General features: G+C 36.2%; 1 pseudogene across 1 annotated transcript; it reads left to right on the top strand.

Moving 5' to 3' along the window:
* The first annotated feature begins 10,486 nt into the window (after positions 1 to 10,486).
* On the top strand, positions 10,487 to 19,321 carry LOC114268012 (glutamate--cysteine ligase, chloroplastic-like; annotated as a pseudogene). The gene is made up of 16 exons (XR_014344946.1): positions 10,487 to 10,591; positions 11,393 to 11,689; positions 13,077 to 13,227; positions 13,463 to 13,570; positions 14,054 to 14,144; positions 15,584 to 15,667; positions 15,807 to 15,875; positions 15,954 to 16,024; positions 16,115 to 16,183; positions 16,584 to 16,677; positions 16,835 to 16,924; positions 17,049 to 17,129; positions 17,520 to 17,612; positions 17,798 to 17,878; positions 18,202 to 18,271; positions 18,870 to 19,321. The product of XR_014344946.1 is annotated as a glutamate--cysteine ligase, chloroplastic-like (transcript).
* The last annotated feature ends 2,693 nt before the right edge of the window (positions 19,322 to 22,014 follow it).

Raw genomic sequence — 22,014 nt, 5'->3', positions numbered from 1 at the left:
GTAAATACCAAAGCTAAGCAATGTCTCTCTATCGGAGTATATCGGACTTCTGCTCCTCGAATCTTCTGGCTGATGTAATACACCGGGCGTTCTGCTCCATCTACATCTTGGACCAATAATGCCCCTATGGACTTAGGAGTTGAAGTTAAGTACAACATTAGAGGGACCCCGGGCTGCGGGGCTATCATGGTCTGAGGCGAGGTTAAGGCCGCCTTGATTCTCTCAAAGGCCTTTTGGTGCTCTTGGTTCCACTCGAACTTGGCATCTCCTTTTAACAAAGAGCCGAAAGGCGCAGAGATCTCTGCCAGTGCTGGGATAAACCTCCGAATATAACACACCTTCCCGAGGAACTTCTTTAACTCCTTTTGAGAATGCGGGGGAGGCATTGCTCTGATAAATTTGACCTTGTCTTCATCTGCCTCAATACCATGCCTATGTATAAGAAACCCGAGGAACTTCCCGGCCGTCACCCCGAAAGCACATTTGAGAGGATTCATCCTCATTTTGAACTTCTGGCACCTCTTGAATACCTTCTCAAGGTCTCGGAGATGGTCTTCTTCTTTCTTGGATTTCACCACTAGATCATCAACATAATCTTCCACCTCATGATGGATCATGTCATGAAAGATTGCAGCCATAGCCCTTTGGTAAGTTGCACCGGCATTCTTGAGTCCGAAAGGCATGACTGTATAGAAAAAGTTTCCGAGAGGTGTTCTAAAAGCAGTCTTTTCTGTGTCCTCTTCAGCCATCTTAATCTGATTGTATCCACTGAATCCATCCATGAATGAGAACATCTGGTGTCCCGAGGTGGCATCCACGAGGGTGTCGATGTGAGGAAGAGGGAATTCATCCTTCGGGCAAGATTTATTCAAATCTCGAAAGTCTACACATACTCTGATTTGACCATTCTTCTTCTCTACTGGCACGATGTTTGCTAACCACGTGGGGTACTGTATTGGCCGAATGAAACCAGCCTGTTGAAGTTTTTCAATCTCCTCCTTAATCTTCTCTTCGAGATCTGGATGATATTTTCGAGCAGCTTGCTTAATTGGCTTGGTGTTTGGGAACACATCAAGATAGTGGGAGACTAGGTCAGGATCTAGTCCGGGCATTTCTTTATATGACCAAGCAGACACATCTGAGTATCGGCTTATCAACTTTAACAACTGTTCCCGCTTCTCTGGGCTAAGGCTCGAACTTACGAATACCGGTTTCGGTGCGTCTTGTCCATCACTCAAATCTATTTCAATAAGTTGTTCAGGCTGAGGCTTTGGCCCATCTTGCATGCATTCTGGAGCCACTTCAGGCTTTATTACTATATCATTGTCAGGAGGCACTTCTTTTGACTCGGAGTCGGTGACTGAAGAAACCGACTCCCCGCACCTTCATAAATAGTACACCATCTTGCCTCCTTCTCGGACTTTCATCACCTTCCGAGGAATAGGCGGACTTTCTAGTCTAGACATCGCCCGCTTACTTGATTCTGCCATCGACTCCTTGTCATCTTTGATATCCTCCCAACGAGGAATTTTGACCCCTCGAGGCTTAGAGGTGGTGGGAACTTCTTCGACAGCCAGTTCGGTGAAGTAGATGGCATCAGAATAATGAGCTTCATGGATCTCGAAAGGCCTTTCTGTAGCCTGAATTGTCACCGTCTTCTTTCCCCATTTAGCCTTAACACACTGATGATAACTCGATGGTACAGCCCCATATCTATGCATGCAGGTCCTCCCTAGAATGATGTGATAATTTGCCTCAGAATCGATAATATGGAACTTGGTGGTCGAGCGAATCTCTCTAACGGCTAAATCAACTGTTACGCATCCGATAGTAACTCTCCTTTCTCCACCGAAGCCAGTGATGACTATCGGCTGCTTCACAATGTGTTCTTCAGAGATTCCGGCCTTTTCTAGAGTAGCGCGAGTCATAATGTTGATAGAGGCTCCACTATCTAGAAAGGCCCTTTTGAACTCAACCCCGTTAATAAAAGCAGTCACATAAAGCGGGCGATTGTGAGAAAAAGGACACTTTCGATCAACCTCGGAGAAAGTAATGGCACTAGATTGCTCTTTTGCCTTCCTCGGGATAGATCCCTCAGTCGACATGCATTCCTCATGGTGTGCCTCGGCTATATTAATGATAGACTTGGTGATTTCTGTTCTTGCCACCTTGGAAAGTCCAAGCTGGTCAAAGAACTGCTTGAACTTTACACAGTCTTGCAAGGTTTTGGCATAGTGATCCGGATCTTTTTCCACTCTTGGAGGCTCGTAGTTAACCATCTCCTCGATCTCTTCAAAATAAGATGCCACATAAACATGGTGTCCTCCTCTTCCGTAGTACTCTTCTCCTCTTTCTGGATCGAAGGGATCCTCGCCATGAGTCATAAATGTTCTGCCCTCTGGATCGAAAGCACTTCTATAGTAAACTTGCTCACCCTCTGGCTCGAGGATGTCGTCCAGATAACAATCATCGTCATCAAGATTGGCGATAGCCTCGATCATCGGGCCTTCATAAGCTATCATAGCAACATTCTTGCCCTTGTCTCGGTGTTGAGGATATGGTTGTTCTCGGATGTCTTGAGTCCCTTGCTTTTTGAACCTCAATTCGTCTGCCTCGACTTTATCTCTGAAGATTTTCCTGAGAGTCCAACACTTCTCTGTCGGATGTTTCAATGTACGATGGTAGACACAGAATTCAGGGCTCTCACGGTCCTTTTTTGATGGCATTTCTTCAACATAAGGCAATTTTAGCTCTCCGTCAGCCACCCATTCCTTAACTAGAGCTTTCACTTCCTCGATTCCACACGGATAAGAAACATTTCCCTTTTCACCATTATATTGCTTTCTCTTCTGGCCTCTATGACCTCCTCCTTGTGAATTTCGGGTATCTGGGGCAAAGGCAGCAGCAACAATAGGTCCACGAGACGATTTGAAACTAGTCTTGTAACTGGCCTTAAATCCGGACTCTTGAGCATGAGGAATGCTAATGTTCCGAGCTGCTTCTATTAATGCTGAGAAGGTGGGTAGCTTGTGATTAACTAGAAACATTTTGTATCTGCTCAATGCCCCTTCTAGACAGATCTGAACCAGATAACTCTCCTCGACTGCTTCATGACAATCTACGGCCTTGTCCTGAAACCTTTTGACGTAGTCAAGGATGTCTTCACTTTCTTGTTGCTTCTCTTTACACAATGTAAGTGTGGTCACCCTCTCCGCCACTTGAAAGAACTTGGAATGGAATTTGTTAACCATTTCCTCCCAACTTCGAACAGAGTTTGAGGCCAAATTAACATACCAACTATATGCTCGGTCGGTGAGGGACTTAGAGAATTCTCTCAGTCGGAGGACGTGGTTTGAACCATGAATACCCAGAGTCTCGATGAATCGCACAACATGTTCTCGGGCATTTCCTTGTTTGCCGTCGAACTTGATGAACTTCGGCACTGTATACCCCTCAGGGTATGGATAGCTCAGCATCTCAATAGGGTAAGGCGGCTTGACGTCTGGATCAGGCAAAGAGGGTAAGGTCCTCTTGCCCCGTTCGAGATCGAACATGGCCTGCACATCGGCGAGAGTGAGAAACTGCTGAGGGAGAGAGTTTGATGGTGGTATTCCCGGGACTTGGCTTGTGGACCCGAAGACTGAACTAGGGGCTACTTGGCCATTCTGGTGCTACGAATTCATCATTGGTGAGGACATTTGACGATATTGGCCATCAGCGCCTATAGACAAGCCAGTTGGTGATGGGATATTGAATTGAGGCCTGTAAAGTCCACCGTACGGCGCTGCTATACCGGGTTGTGCTTGCAGATTTGTTGTTGGCACCAAAGGAGGCCCGCTTGGTGCTTGGGTAACATTTACTGGTGGCGTAACAAGATTAGGTACGGGCAGAGCTCCCTTTTGCGCCATCATGCTCCTTATGTTTTCCTGGACACCAACAGTCGCCGGAGCACCATTCATTACACCAGAAACTCCCCTAGTCACCATTGGATCTTGGCTTGGCACGCCATGGAGCCCGGGCATGGGCAAACTCCCGCCGCCTACTGTGGTTTGAGCATGTGTTACTGTGGCCGTGTTGCCATGAGCCATAGGCTGATTGGGGCCTACTTCTCCTTGGATTTGATTTTGCACTCCGGCGGGAATAACTCCACCACCAGTTTGATTTCCGTTTGGCGCCGGTGCAAAGTTAGAACTCATCACCAACATGGTGTGAGTGAGATTCTGAAGAGTGGTAAGAATCTCCTGCTGAGTATTCTGAAGTCCTTGAATGGCTTCAAGCAAAAGTGGTTGATCTGGAGCCATGGTCCTGTCATCACCACCATTAGAGGATCCTTGTTGGTGAACTTCATCTTCTCCCGCCATCCTTGTTGGAGTTGTGTGGATTCCAGATCTCGTTGAGACCATTAACCAATCCGCCTCCCCAGCGGAGTCGCCAAAATGTAGGAGAGGGTTCAAGAAAGGAGTTGGAAAATTCGAAGATCTTTGAAGATCCTTGAAGAACAACTTCGAATTCTCTAGAATATGATGAGAGGCTTAGATTCTTCAATGGTCTCAACTCAAGAACACAACAACAAAGGAGATGATGGAGATAAGAGATTGGGTGAAGAAGAAGGCAAAATGGCTAGAGAGAGAATAATGGCAAGGCTCTCCCACGGATCTCCCACTTTCACTCTCAAGGTTGATAATGGATAAGGGAAATTAGTTTTTTCCCAAGAGTTAAAAATCTCCAAAATCCATCCCTTGTAAAGCTATGGGTGGGTGCTATTTATAGGCACCTCATGATATAGGATGGAGCCCATGTGCAAGGCACATGGGGGATATTCTCTCTAACCACCTTGTCCGAGGAGGTGACCTTTCCGAGGAGGTGACTTCTCTGAGGATGAGAAAACCCCGAAGAGGAGATCAATCCCTCGGCGAACCCTTCTTCTTAGCCACACCTAACCAATGATCCCCAATCATCCCAAAGGGTCAGGGGTAGTCCCAGAGGACGTCCTGCCGCAAAATATTGCCGAGTCTCATGGACCCCCCGGGGTTGTGCCACCTCGACCCGGGTATAGGCTAGTTTAACCGAAGAGTGAATTTGTCTCCACTCACCGTCCTCGGGATCGGGTCCTTTGTTCGAACTCCATTACGCCCATGGTTCTGGTGCGTAGATCCCGGAAAGCTCCGAGCCCGCAAGTGTTCTGGGACTCATTAACGGAGTGACTTCTAGATTGCGTCTGAATCCGTTCGAAGCCAAGTATTTCGGATCTCTAGGTTCGTGGATCCGAACCCTTTCGAGTCCGAGTGCCTCGGATCTCTAGGCTTGCCTAATACCCTTTCGAGTCCGAGCCCGAGTAAGTCTCTAAGTTCGTGGATCCGAACCCTTTCGAGGCTTAGAGCCATTCAGCCCGCCTGATGGTGATAAATCTGGGCCCGCCAGTCTTGGACTTGCGATAAATTCGGGCCCACTAATCTTGGGCTATTGGGCCTAAATAATTTAGTGGGCTCAAATTAGCCCCTCTTACACATGTGATGGATGATTATTAAGTTTTTAATGTGAAATTAATATGTTTAATACATAAAATGTTTTTAGTTTTGGCACATGGTATAATTATTTATTTATATTTAATTTTTTGATTTCAATCTTACTTTATTGAAACACAAATGTACTAGTTAAAAAAAGGGAACTTTTTTGATAAATCTTCTTTTTAAGAGTTTTATTCCATCCAACCTATATTTTTTTTTTTTTTGACTATTTCATTAGGTCAAATTTGAGGTAAAAAGACCAAAACACCCTTAATCTCTCATACCTCCTATTAATGTTGATATTTGGCCTCGTTTAGGAATAGGCTAATTTAGTAACTTTTTAGCTATTTGGCTAAAATATGAGTTAAAAAAAACTAGTATGTTTGGAATGACTTTTTGACTTTTTACGAAAAGATGTGCAAAAAGTAGAGAAAAAAGAGAATCTTTGACTTTTTAGTATGGGTTGTTAGCTTTTTGGCTAATTTAGTAACTTTTTGACTTTTTGGCTAAAAAGAAGGGTTCCCAAACGAGGCCTTAATGTTGATTGTCATTATATTTTGGTAGTTCGCATACATTAAGATGTTGTCATTATATTCATATTAATTTGAAATTAATTTTTGTCATTGTGTTGTCAATTACATGATGTGTAAATTCACATCATATAATTGAAATGAATATTCACATCATTATATTCACGTTAATTTGAAATAATTTTTTGTTATTGTGTTATCAATTACATGATATGAATATTCATACTAAAACATACGAATGTGAGCATTCACATCATTACATTAGATGAGAAGGAATGTTTACATGTTGTGAACGTTCGCATCACTACATGTTGTGAATAAGAATGTGTTGTCAATTAAAAATATAATGAATGTTATTTTTAATGTGTTATCAATTAAAAATAAGAAAGTTCACATGTTGTGAACATTACTACATTAGATGAGAGAGAATTTTTCAAAAAGGTGTTGTAAACGTTCACATCAGATGAGAGAGAATGCTCATATTATTTTTAATGTGTTGTCAATTAAAAATATATTCACAACAGATGAGAGAGAATGCTCACATTATTTTTAATTTGTTGTCAATTAAAAATATATTCACATCATATAATAATATAAAATAATAATATCAATATTATTTAATTTGTGTATGAAATTTCCTATGCCTTGGTCCTTTCACTTCTCTCTCCTCCCCCAACATTAAATTTCAATACTAAATATAAGGGTATAAGAGTCTAAGAAAAAATAGTGTAAATCAAGAAAAATGATTTTATGGAATAAAAGTATAAACACATGGGACTAAGTAGGTTAAAAAATTCTTTCATGAACTTCTTGAATTAGAACACTTCTAAATGAGATTTATTAATAAAAATCCCTTTAAAAAACCCTACAATGACTATTATTATGATATATTTAATGGATCCGAATATTGAGAAACATATTTAATTCCAACCAAACCATAAGAAAATGTGGCACAAGGGTACCATTATTCATTTATATTTAAATTTTTTTTGATTTCAATAATGTATTATTGAAACACAATTATGCTAGTTAAAAAAGCCCCTGTAATGACTATTATTACGAGTTCTCTTGGGATGTAAGTTGCCGTTTTGTTATTTTGCCTATTTTAATTTGGAGTTAAAAAGTCTCGTTTGGGATAAAATTTTTGATTTTTTAAATTTTGTGAGAGAAAAAATAAAATGATTATAGGTTGGATGTGGCATTTTGTAATATTTAGTTAAAATAGTCAATTTTGTCCTATATGGCTATTTTAGCCCTAATGTGTATCTCAAACGAAGCCTATATATTTAATGGATCCGAATATTGAGAAGCATATTTAATTCCAACCAAACCATAAAAAAATGTGGCACAAGGATATCATTATTTGATTATTTATTTATATTTAATTTTTTTGATTTCAATCATCCTTGTACTAAAAGATAAAGTGATACATTGTATCAATTTTTAATTTAAGGAAATAAAGTAAGAAACGATGATGGTTGAGAGAAGATACAATGTAATTTGCCCGTAAAACGTTGGACTAGATCTAAATGTAATAGATCCCATATGACTTCTTCTTTTTTTTTTTTGATCGGAAGAGATATTTCATTTAATAAAGCCAAAACGACATTTACAAGAGTCCATTTAACCCAAAACTTACATCAAACAAAGATAAAATAATGCAAGAAGCACCAAGGAAGAAAATTATGAAAATATTTAGACGTACATATCGCACTTGTGCTCGTACTGCGATGTAGAGTCGATCATAAAAGTTCAACAATAGAGCATGTCTAAAATAAATCATAGATCCCAACCACAATAAGGGTAAGCTAAACAAAGACGCACAGATAGACTCTAGGAACCAAACAAACCTAGAAACAACACAAATTGAAGGAAAGAAAAACAAAAAAACAAACAAAAGTAAAACCAAACAAGATAGATCCATAACCCAGCAAATCCGGCAGTAGCGTCGGCAAATCCGGCGATGGAGAAGACCGGTGAGGAAGAGACGGCGGAGAAGAGTCGGTGAAGACGGTGGTTAAGGCGAATCCGGCGTCAGCACAGGAGGGAGGAAGAGAAGACAGTGGCTATGGAGAAGACGGTGATGGAGAAGACGAATCCGACCGGCGAGGAAGAGAAGGCGGTGGCTATGGAGAAGACGGCGGTGCAGAGGCGGTGAAGGTGAGGATCTGAGAAGGCCACTCTCGGAGTGAATAAATGGGGGAAAACACCTCACAAAGGAGGGAGGGGACGAAAGGCAAAGCTTCTAAGTTACGGGAAAGCAAAAAAGGAAAGGAAAGAGCAAAAGAGAGGGGAGGGGGTAGGGGTAGGGGTAGGGGAAGGGGAGAGGAGGCCGGAGGCCGCCGGAAACCCCTTCTCCCCACCAGCAGCCACCGACTCGGGAAACCTTAGGGGGAGAAAAGTTTAGAGAGAGAAGCTCTCAAACTAGAGAGAGAGTGGGTTATTCGAATATGACTTCATTTATACGACAATCATATATAGAAATGTTTTGGGAAGATGGTTAAAAATTGACTTTTTGATTTTTTTTGACTTTTTAAAAAAAATATGTAAAAAATGTATGAGGTAATATGACTCAAACTATTAAAAATTGACTTTTGATTTTTTATTGTATTCCCAAATTGGCTCATACAATGGGTCTTACATGAGCTTTACTTTTGGAAACTTGGTAAAAAGTCATTTTTTTGACTTTTTAGTTTTTTTATGCAAAAAAGTTACAAAAAAGCCATGAAAGCCAATTTTTTTTATACAAAAAAATATTAAAAAGTCAACTTTTTACAAACTTTCCAAAACACTATAATTGTGCCACATAAAACAATTTTGAAATGGTAAAAAAATATGGGCGACCATCTCACCATTTGCTTTGATTACACTTCCAAAAGTTTAAAATTAAAAATTGATAAATCAAAATTAAAAATTAAAAATTAATAAATAAAAAATTTAAGGTTTAAATTGATAAAATTTAAATTTTATTTTATTTGCAATGGTCAAACTTTGATTTATTATTATTGTTTTTTTAAAACTAAATTTGTATACCTTATTTCAATACTTTGAATCTAAACATATTAAACATGTGACACAGTCACTACCATTATTTTTCAAAGAAGGTAAGGCAGGATCAATAATAATCAATGCTATCATTATTTTTCATAAACAGTATTTTGTAAACTAGTTTCGATGTTTTTTTGGATCTAAACATATAAAAAATGGGACACACTGGGTATTATTATTTATTTATTTTAATTTTTTGGATACTGCAAACTATATATATATATATATATATATATATATATAAAATGGGACACACATTATTTACTCATTTATTTTTTGATCTGAATATTGAGAAGCATATTCGATTCGATTCCAACCAAACCATAAAAAAATGTGGCACAAGAGTACCATTATTTATTTATTTATTTATTTATATTTAATTTTTTTGAAACACAAATATACTAGTTAAAAAAGTTTCACGCAACACATGGGCTATTATTATGATATATTTAAATTTTATATTTTGATAATATTTTTAAAAATAGGGCTATTATTTTATGAAATTAAATAGAATAAATTATTAAATATATGATAGAATTATATAGATTGTATTATAAATTAATAGTCTGGAGAATTACACAAACGGTTTCTTTAGTTTGGGCTTATGTCACAAACTTATATAAGTGGTCTCACAAAAATGCGTAAGTTCAATAGAAATTCACGTAATCACATAAGTTTTCTTGAACTTAGGCAAATTTATATTCAACTTATATATTTTTGTGTGATTAATTATGTAAATTCATGAAAATTTAGGTAATTTTGTATAGGATTACATATGGTGTGCATTACACACCAGAGCATTTCCCTTAAAACTGATTGCGATTTATGATTTTCAAAATTATATTCCATCCTTTCATTTTTTTAATCGCATAACAAATGATTTATTTTATTAATTAACTAATAAGTCAATTGATAATTTTTAATAATATCATAAATATATTTTAATTAATAATTCTGATAATTTTATTGTTGTACAGAAGAATAGTCAAAGGTTTTATTTTTTCTATTAAGTGTGGTAATTTGTTACATACTCAATGATATCAGACCTAGTAACTCTCTTATCACATTATTAGAAAATGTTTGAGACCTCCAAAAGTTCAAACAATTTGATTCACAATTATGTAGTATAATATATATTAATTTTTAATTTGCTATACTATACCCTTAATAATATAGACCACAATTCTATTATCATATTATTATGAGTGAATTTATAAATATAAAATTGTTGCATTGCAGGTAACTTTTCTCTATAAATAAATATAAATCATATGAAAGATAACCAATAAAGAAAAGAAGCCACGTGAGCAAATGTCAAAGATCAAACCAACCGCAACAACGAAAATATTCATAGCGAAAGGGGTAATTTCGGTACGGCGAAAAAGCAAGCCTCCTAACACAAACCAAATCTTGTATATAAAGAGATCTTACTTGTGTGTATGTATAGACTCGGGCAAGCACACCCAACGGTTCAAGTTCATTTGACATATTCTATTCCAATTGCTCGTAAATCCGGATCTCTCATCTTGATATCTATATATATGTGCATTGATACTGATATTGTTTTCACTCTATAATTTTTGTCATTGTTGCGTATTTTTTGTATTTTAATTCGTCATTTAGACTGTATTTGAATTATAAATTTAGATAGGATATATGTGAAAGGTAACTTTTCATGCACCTATTCACCTACTTATTTCATTTTTTTTTTTTAAATTTCTACTCAAATCTATGAACCAAACATAACTTTATAAAAATACTAAAATGGGCACTTGCACATTGTAAGAAAAGTTACGATTTTGTGATGAAAATTACGAATAGTAAAATTATAGTTGGTACTTTTGTGGTAAAAATTAGTAGTTTTTTGAGAAACAAAAAGTCATATTTTTTGTGTAGAGAAAAAAATATACATTTTTTTGATAAATGTTATACAATTTGTGAAAAAAAGATGTACTTTTTTATATGAAGTGGATAAAGGTGCAAACGGTAGCCTTTCCCATTGTAAGAAGGACAAACAACGGAGGTTAGAATTTGTAGTCTTTGACTAACTCTTGTGAGCTACACATTGTAAGTTTTAATGGTTCATGACTTCGCATTACCATTTTATTGGGTGTTGCTAAGTGTAAATTGGGCTAATGGGTTTTAGTCTATCTTTGCACTGCTAACCATGTGATGTGAATAAATGTTAAACCAAATTCAATTGAATGATTTCACTGACTAGTTCTCTTAGTTGTGTGTCATGTTTTGCTGGAAAGGAATTTGAATGTGCTTGTTTGTTGAACTGATTGTGGGTAGTTTTGGCTTAAGGCTTTTGCAGGGGCAAACCGTGGCGTTTTTGAACCTGGGCGGCCCATCACACTGCATTCCTTGCGAGAATGTAAGATGTAAACCGGGCTACACTCTTGTTTCCAACAAAATGAAGGAAACTTGCGCAAGTTTTCTGTCCTTACCATCAAATTCAGGAGTATGGCACAAACGAGGACACCGGGCAATTGTCAATGCAGCTCCCGCTACAGAGGCTGCTGTTATTGCTACAGAGCCATTGACGAAAGAGGATCTTGTAGGACACCATGCTTCTGGGTGCAAGCCTAAGGAGAATTGGAGGTCCAACTTCCAACTCTCTTGTTGTATATTTTACTTCAAGATGCTTTGATTTTATTTATTTATTTATTTATTTTTAATGATTAACTTGTATTGTAATCTACCAAAGCTCATAGTTGGCTCTTCACGTTGGAGATAAATTTCGGCAAATAATTAATTTGAACAAATAAAATAAGAACAAAATAAACCTTACATAGTTTTTTTTTTTTTTTTTGGATCAAACCTTGCATAGTTATGCAGATTGATAACGAACATGTTTGTGATCAAGCCTAATGTTTGAACACTGTGTCTTTAAGATAGAATTTCGTCCTTTCCGATGGTAATTGAAAACAATAAACTTCCTGTCTCCAGGACAGGACAATCATCACAAGCAAAGATGGCACTCTCATTGATTGTACAATGAACCAGAATTATGCCTTACACTAACACAGACTCACGCATGAAAGTGAATGTATGAAAGCTTGAAGGAATTTTCGGAACGAATAAAACCGGAATAGAGGCAGCTTTTATATAGGCATGTTGCTGTCTACTCAAAAACATAGAAAAGGTGTGAAGAATGGATGCGACTGGAGGGAATCAGGTCCAGTGACTATTCGCCATAACTGCACAGAAGACAAGTTCTGAAATTTAAATTTTAAATTTCGAAATTTTGGTGTAAAAAAAAAAATTTTTGAAGTTGAAATTCAATAGTTCACACCAGGCCCAGTTTGGTGCAGGGTGGCAGCGCGTGTGATTTTGGAGTTCAACCAAACTTTAGTTTATAACCACCAAGGATCCTCTAGAGTATTTTTTTCCTAAAATTTCCTAAAGTGGTGTATTGTGTGGTTGAGATTTAATGTTGAAAAATTGATGTGACTTGTCATTAAATCTCAACCACACAATACACCACTCTAGAAAACTTTAGGAAAAAAAAACTCTAGAGGATCCTTGCTCGTTTATAACTCCCCTCCTTACAAAATCTATAGTGTCCTGAGGGCCAAAACACAGAAGTCCAACTAGAGACTTATAAACACATCAACCTTCTTCTATTGTTTCAATGTGGGACAAGAAAATTGCACCTTATTCAAATATGTAGCATGTTTCATGAGGCACAGTGCGGCATCAATTTCCATTTCACATGAAAATTGATTTCCGCCAACTAAATACATAATCTTGTTCTCCGCATGGCAACAATTACGTTACCAGTCGGACCCGTCCAAGCGGATGTGTGAATCCCACCTAATTATCAGCACAAAGTTTCTGTAAAAAGAATAATCGAAAACAATTTTTCCAACACTTCATTACTCCTTTCAATCCGTGTTACTTTTATATTTAGTGAATTGATTGATTGAAACATAGTTATGAAAGATTTTCTCTATCTTGTTCTGAATTAATCACGTGGTCTCTGCAGAATAGGTACAGAACATGAAAAGATTGGCTTTGAGTTTGAAACTTTGAGGCCCATGACGTATGAACAAATAACAGTGTTGCTCAATGGTATTGCTGAGAGATTTGACTGGGATAGAATAATGGAGGGTGACAACATCATTGGACTTAAACAGGTAGACACTCTTCCATCTAGTTTTTCCAATAAAAAATAAAAATTTCTTCTCTAAATACATGGGAAGTTTTGAACCGTTTTCTGGTTCATGCATTCCTTCTTTATAAATGATGATGCTAGATTTTTTTTGGTTAAAAAGCAATAAACATTTTTTTTATTCTTGTTCTTTATGATTGTTTTTTCGTAAAGTAACATGCAGCAAGTTTGGTCTTTGCTTTTGGTTTACTATTGTGCAGGGAATGCAAAGCATATCACTGGAAGCAGGTGGCCAATTTGAGCTTAGTGGTGCACCTCTTGAAACTTTACATCAAACTTGTGCTGAGGTTAATTCACACCTTTATCAGGTTTGTCTGAAACTATAATAATAGATACATAAATAATATAAAAAAAAATTAATTTATATATTTTGGTATATTCATGAGCCTATTTGAGCCGAGTTTGGTTCTCCTCAAGCTCGGCTCGATTGCTAAATGAGCCTGTACCTCATTCATTAGCAAATCAGCCGAGCTTTAATTAAACAACCAAGATACAAGTTGTTCATGAACGATTTGATTCGTTTGCAGCTCTACCTTCTTTTCAAAGATGCATGATTCATGTGTCATTTGATTCATTTTCTACGTTTTTGTGGTACTTGTTAGTTGTTTTTCTACTTGTGTTGTCTAGTATAATTTTTCAATCTGACCTTTGAGTTTTATTGTTCTTGTTCAAAATGCGATTAAGGTTTTTTTCTCATGGTTCTTCTCCTGCTCACTTTCACTTGTTTTCAATCAGTTGGAAATATATAACTGCTGAGGTTGTTCTTATCTTTGCATGATACTGGTGAGCAGGTCAAAACTGTCGCAGAAGAAATGGGAATTGGATTCTTAGGAATTGGTTTGCAGCCCAAATGGGGCCTCAAAGACACCTATAATGCCCAAGGTATTATTTATTCTACTATCCATCCATTGGGTTTGGATATATTAAATTTACATAAATACTAGATTAGGTGATGAAATTAATGGTGCAGGTGGCATATGCTCTCATATATGTCATGGACTAAAAAAGTTGAGGAATTTAGATGGAGTGATGGAGAAGATAGAATTCTTTTAGGCGTTACTATCATCACATAGGAGTGTGCTTATAAATAAGACATATATCACTCAAAACTTTATTTCTTTATTTGTTTTTTTTGGTCCCAATCATTGTCAAACGTTTGGCCCCATTGTAAATATCTACGGTAGTATTTGGTAGAGTTTTTTAAATATGATTTGAGAATAGAGTTGTATTTTGAGTTTGTGAGTTTTGAAATTATGATATGAGTGTGGAAAATTTGTTTGGTTATGAGTTTTGATAGGCCCAACCCTCAGATTTTCAGGGCCCAAAGCCGATAATGAACTAATAAATATCACTAGATCATTTGGGGTTCTTCACATATATTTTTTTTATTCAACGATTTTTTTTTTTTTTTTTTTTTTTAAAGGTAAAGGATAAAGATTTGTGTCAAAAGAGTTAGGGTTAGAAATTAGATAGGGAGAGAGAATGGATCCTTTTAATTTTGAATGAGCTTTTTAATTTTTCAATGAGTCAATTTATTTTAAGTTAGTTTGGGCCTTCTTTAATTTTTTTTGAATTTAAAACATTCCTAATATATTACACTAAACTATAATAGAAGGAGGCCCTTTTTTGAGTCTATTTTGAGGGGCTTAAGCCATGGCTTGGTGGGCCTATGCCCAGGGTCGGCCCTGAATTTTGAAAAGAATTTTAAATTGAGTTTGAAATGAATGATGTAACATGATATTTAATTCAAAAATTTACAACTCATAACTAAACGCACAATCCAAAATCCTATTCAAAACTCATAAAAAATTTAAAACAAATTCTGGAAATATTTTTTTATTTAAAATATAAAAATAACAGGTGAAAAAAAAAGAACACTATTCCAGTAAATTTTGTTTTTCATTCGGCGACTAAATAATTTTAGTAGCCAAAACTAACTATACAACGACTAAAATATTTTTTTAGTCGCCAATTGAGGCATTTTTAGCAACTAAATATTTTTTTAGTCGCCAATAATCAATATACCCTGACTAAAAAAATTTAGTAGCTAAATATTATACTTTTGCCTATTAACATAAATTTTGGTCGCCAATTCCACAACTTTTGGTAACCAAAATATTTTTAGTCGGCAAAAGTGGTTACCAAAAGTGTATTTTCTTATAGTGTTGTGTGAGAATAGTTCAAAAGAAGAAAAAGAAAAAAGAAAAAGAAAAAGAAACAGAAACAGAAAAATAAAAAGAAGAGAAACCAACATTATGTTACATTGATATGTGAATACGGGATCAACTACCCGTGTGCTGACACAGTTATTTTTGGCTCAGGGAAGATATGAGATTATGAGGAATTATTTACCCAAAGTTGGCTCTCTTGGACTTGATATGATGTTTCGGACATGCAGTGTTCAGGTGTGGGAAATTTAACATTTTTGGTGTTTCGGCCATCTCAAATCGAGACTCCTGAAGTCACTATGCATTTGTTTTCCCCTTCCAAATCTATAATTTGTGTTCTGAATGGAATGTTGGATATCATTTCTGGCTTTGATAGGTCAATTTAGACTTCAGTTCTGAAGTGGACATGATCAGGAAGTTTCGTGCTAGTCTTGCTTTGCAGCCTGTAAAAACTCGCTCTTTGTTGTTCTTACTAGAGTTTCTTTGGTTCTATGTAATCTAACTAGCATAGCAATTGAAACAGATCGCCACAGCCTTGTTTGCCAATTCACCTTTCACTGAAGGAAAGCCGAATGGTTATCTTAGTATGAGAAGGTTTCTATAACTTACCATCAACTTGTCACCTTTCATAATTCTATACTATTTCAGTAGAATTAATGTATTAATTCTCATATGTTTCACCAGCCAAGTTTGGACAGATGTGGATAACGATCGTACTGGCATGATTCCCTTTGTTTTTGATGACTCCTTTGGGTAAGTAATGTATTTTTGTTAGACAAGAACAAAAAACAAAGAATAGCATATGTTAATATCTTTTGAACTGTCTGGGAAAATGTTTCTAAAATTGAGATGACAAATAATTAACTCTCTCTCTCTCTCTCTCTTCATAGTTTAAGAGCATGTTAACTAGAAAATATTGTTTGTCATTTTGAATAATGTGTGTGTATATATATCTACTGCGTGACTCTATAATAAGAATGTTCTAACATCTATTTGATTTTCTTCTTTTGAAACCTTAAGCAGCACAGTTTGGAGGCTGTTAGATGGATTTTCTTTCCAATCTTGCATTCATAAATTTTAAAGATTGATCTTGTGTCTTCATGTAATTTAATGAAGGATATAGATGACCTTTCCTTATGTTTTCTGTGTACAGGTTCGAACAATATGTAGATTATGCACTTGATGTCCCAATGTGGTTCGTCTATCGGAAAAAGAAGTATATTGATTGCTCTGGATTGTCATTCCGGGTTTCCATCTATCCCTATTAGTTGCTTCACTTTTTTTAGGCTTTCTTTTATAACCCTGTGAAACTCTTGCTTCATTTTCTTCAACCATGAATTTTTGTCTTGTACTTCTAATTTATTTATTTTTATGTGTAATGCTTCTGAAATAATATTTTTGCAGGACTTCATGGCAGGAAAACTTGCTCCTATTCCGGGTGAATTACCCACCCTCAATGATTGGGAGAATCATCTGACTACAATACAACCCGAGGTTTTATTTATTTATTTATTTATTATTATTATTATTTTTAATGAAATAGAGATTAACTTCAAAAGAAGTTTCCATATTTGTTATAATTGCAAGCTAAAAGCCAGATGCTATTTATTTCGTTCAGGTCAGGTTGAAGAGATACTTGGAGATGAGGGGAGCTGATGTGGGGCCTAGGTGGAGTTTAAGTGCATTGCCTGCATTTTGGGTATTTCTCCTCTTTGATCTGTATGTATAGTCAACTAATGTGCATAAATGAATCTGGATTTTATGTAGATTGAAATGTATCATAAATTCATTGGATAGGTATTCTACATTCATTAGTTTGTCAATGGTGAAACAACTACTTAATTTATATTAAGACATATTGTAATACCTTTTAGCTGTGCACAATAGTCGTGTGTCTGTACTCATTTTTTAGACAATTTTTTATTGATTATGTAAAAAATGAAAAATATGACATACATTTTTTATTTCACATTTTAAGGGTTTCTTTATTGCCATCTCACTTCTGTAGAGCATAAACTTATCTGACGATTGACACCTATCCAGTTTGCATTTATAGCATAATTAACTTATGTGGTTATTTAAATTTCAGGTGGGTCTATTATATGATGATATTTCTCTTCAAAATGTGCTAGATTTAATAGCCGATTGGACCGCAGAAGAAAGACAGATGTTGAGAAATAAGGTAATATACAGATTTAGAACAAGTAAAGGGCGGCACAGCCATGATCTGCATCTCTTTATTCGATATCTGTGTATTGAATTACAAGATGGTTTGCATCCTTGAATTTATGTTCTATCATATTAAAATACGGACAGTTTCTTTTTTGCAATCAAGATGGAAATCTAATTCTGAAAAGTATTGGATAGGTACCAAAAAGTGGTCTAAAGACACCATTTCGTGACGGATTGCTGAAGCATGTAGCTGAAGATGTTGTAAGGTTTGCAAAGGTAAGTTAAAAAGTTATTGTTGTTACTATTGTCAATGTTTCCAATCATGATAATGTTGATTTTACAATTCATAATGTTTGGTTTTGGCTTTTTAGTTAAAAAAGCACAAAAGATAAAATTGGTTACATAAGCCAATAAGACAAAATATTACATTTAAATCATAATCATCACATTTTTTCTTTCACAAAAGTCAAAAAAGCCAAAAACACAAACTAAACAAGGCTAAAAAAGTCGGGCTAAAAGAGTCAAGTTAAAATAGCCAAAAAATAAAAAAGTCAGCTATTTTATCTCTTTCCAAACGAAGGCTTAATCTGTTTTTGTAGGATGGCTTGGAAAGGAGAGGATTTAAGGAAACAGGATTCCTGAATGAAGTGGCTGAGGTGGTTAGAACAGGTAGCCCATCTAAGTCTTATGTAAATAATGATGAACCATACATTAACATTGCTTATCTATTTTCAAGTTTTTTTTATCTATCCGTTTGGCTTATTTTTTTATTTTTATTTTTATTTTTGGAGGAACCTCTAAAAAATAACAATGATCACCAATGCATTACAAAATCTTATACATTTTGTATGAATAACCCACATCCTTCCCACTGTTCTGCTTTTCACCTTCACGACCTTACTAGGCAATGGTTGGATGTTTGCTGCCTCAAGGAAAGAGATCTCAAAGGCTCCACATGTCCTCCATCCGTCACTGACCAAAGTCCCCAATACCTTTGCCACTAACAACCAGACCTCCCATCCTTTGCTTCAGGAGTTCTTAGCACTCCTTTCCTACCCTGTCCAATAAGGCCTCTCATAAGACTATTTAAAGCCTCAACCATTGCCTGACAAAGCCATAAAAACTCCTCCTCCTAGAACCTCACCTACCTCTCTCCACCACATCAAAGAGCTTGCTAGAACCATTGGCATCCTTAATCAAATCACAGATCTTCCACAAGAACTGAATACTTAATGTTACTCGGTCTGATATGTCCTTTTTTTTTTAGGTGTAACACCAGCTGGGAATCTTTTGGAGTCGTACCATGGGAAGTGGGGAGGATCTGTGGATCTTGTTTTTGAGGAGCTGCAATATTAAGGCGATTTAAATATCTTGTGTGCACTCCATCAGTAGGGTCCTTTTGTGTGTATTTTTCCTTCTAATTTTTAGGTGTAATGTCAGTCGCTTTTGTCCTAAGCTACTTTCAGGTGACGCCTAAGACTATTACTTTAGATGTATAATTCATGTCGTGTGTCCTTGAAAATGTGTTGTTTTTGCAGTTTTTTGGGCCACTTGGTTGGAATGGAATGTGAGAATCTTTCAGGGTATGTTTTAGATGAGGATTCGTTGTGGGAAAAAGTTTGTCACTTGGCATCTTTTGGGTATTTTGTATCTTTTTTGTTTATTAATAAATATCCTTTGTTGCTGATAAAATAAATAAATAAAAAGCATTTCATGCAACTCTTGTCCAAAATGTAACCAGACAAGTGACAATGGCGTATAATGTAGTAAGCGAATAAAACTATCAAAGCCGTGCAAATGAAGCTAGTAAATCCAAATTTCTAGAACAGTCAATAGGATTTTGGTAACTTGTATTACTTGGTCAAGTATCAATAGAGGACATTCTCATGGTGCAGTTAGATCTTTTTAAATTGTTTGTCTCAATGAACTTTGGGATCTGTACAATGTGTATGAAATTCATAATTGCGCTATCTTAATAGTATCTTCATTTTTGGAGATCAAGTCAGTGACATTGATGGGAATAGCTAGCTACTGTGTTAGTGATTACATTTTATTAGATTAGTAGTGGTAGATTGCTCAATGTTCATGTCATGACCAGAACCCGTCCCCAAAAGTTTGGGTCATAATCGACTAATAATCCGTAGATTACTGAAGGCCTCAAATGATCATACAGGATATTTATGCTAATGGAGCCATAAACAAAAGCGTATAATAATGAGAAGTCCATTGAGCTGTGCCAATCATGAGCAAAATCATAGAGTTAACCACGTAACACAATAATACATATACATGCCCATCAAAAATATAAGAGCCACAGGAAAATTGTACATAGTGTTTACAACCCAAGACCATGAAAGCAAAAATATAATAAGGTCAAAGTGTTGTGTGAGTCAAGACAAAACTTCGTCTTGGAGGCATGACTTGATCACAAAAAGGCTCCTGAAGCTGACTCTAGGGGTGTGCTCCATGCTGCTGATCACTTACATGTGTATACATAAAATTAGGTGAGCGGAGCTCAATGAGTAATAATACAGTAAAACAGTGTAGGTAGATGATCATAAGGTTCTCATAATATCCATAATCATATAAACCAAGTGACCTCGGACCCAAGTACATAACAAGCGGCCTCGAGCCCAAGCAGATAACAAGCGGCCTCGGGCCTAATCATATAACCAGCGGCCTCGGCCCAATCATATAACAAGCGGCCTCAGGCCCAATCATATAACAAGCGGTCTCGGGCCCAATCATATAACAAATGGTCTCGGGCCCAATCATATAGCAAGTGGTCTCAGATCCAATCATATAGCACATGTCATATAATATTAATGAAAATTTTCATTTCAATCAAATCGCAATGTCGGTACCAATCACCATTCATGGTTCGATGTACACAATAAAGAATATATATGTATGATATTATTACTCACAGTGCTTGGTTGGATGATACTCCTTAACGACTCAGCCTGCAAAAACATTACCAATCATAACATTTCAAAACACATTTACCTTTAATTCGCTCAATCAATTTATTCGTTACATATGCGTTCAATCGTTCCCCATTCTTTAAATTCTCTCAAGTGTTTACATAATTCCTATAACAATTCCAATGTTTTTCATTGAAAATATCATGTTTACATATTTAAGTTTTAAGGAAAAAGCAAGAAGTGAGAGGAAACTAAGTTAGGGTAGGGAATGGTATGAAATGATTAAAAGAAAATAAACAGCATAAACTAATTTGAGCATATCTATTTATGTACTTAGAATTTGGATGTGAAACCACCATCATTAGACACTAGACTTCTAGGGCTTGAATTCAGCAGGCTCAAGAATCACTTAAAACGGAGTCCGGATGAGGGAGATATACTTATTTGAAATTACCAGGTATAAGCTGAAACAGGGTTGGCCTCACATGTGCCCACTTTGACCGCTCGTGCAGTGACTGGGCCGCTCGAGCGGTGGTTTAAGCAGAATGCAATTTCTTGTTTTTTTTCATATTCCGCTCGTGCAGTGCCTGTGGCCGCTCGTGCGGTCTGGGCAAAACCAGACAGTCCGAAAATTCATCAAAGATTGAGTTTTCAAACACAATTTCAAGCCAAGATCTCATGTAATCTTCCTTTAAAACATGAAATACTAACCTTATACAAGTGTAATCACAACTCAAACACATCAATCTTGCTTAGAATTCAAAATCAAAGTCTTATCTTTTCATAAATTCAAGATTTCATAACATACAAGTTCAAAATACATATATCCATGAATAAACTTCCGAAAAATCTTGTTTTTATGAATCATCTAGGGTTTGTTTCATGGGTCAATCACAAGAATGAACTTAAATCAAACAAAGATGGAGAGATTAGGATTCAATTTCATGCCTTTAGCTCAAGCCACCATACAACTCAAAACCCTAGCTCAAATTCTTAATTTTTTCTTGATTTCATGACAAAGATGAGTTAGAGACAAAGATTGTAAGTAAATTAACATACCTTAATTCAAATCTAAGGTTTGCCCCTTGATTCTTTTGCAATCCCTAGCTCTTCCTCTTCTTCTCTCTCTAACTCACTCTCTAGAGTTCTCAACAAAAATGAAGAACACAAGTGGACCAACACATATATCTTAATCCTTAAATTTCTAATTTAATCATTACGAATCGTAATTTTTCAAAATTTCACCATAATCACAGATATGAAGTCTATTTTTGTTTATCACGCCTTTAAGGCTTTCAATTTCAATTCAAAGTTGAAATTACAACAGATATTATTCCAAATTCACCTAATTCACATATTCAGACTTGCAAATTCATATCAAACGCATAATCACATGTATAATTAAGCAGAGTACGGGTTGGGTTATCACAGTTCAAGTTGCCTTGGTGGGACTGTTGTTGCTCATGACATGGTTTATAATTGTATTGT

The sequence above is a fragment of the Camellia sinensis genome, chromosome 11, assembly GCF_055761805.1.
Source record: "Camellia sinensis isolate YWXY chromosome 11, ASM5576180v1, whole genome shotgun sequence".
Taxonomy (NCBI): Eukaryota; Viridiplantae; Streptophyta; class Magnoliopsida; order Ericales; family Theaceae; genus Camellia; species Camellia sinensis.
This window is presented reverse-complemented; position numbering and strand designations above follow the sequence as displayed.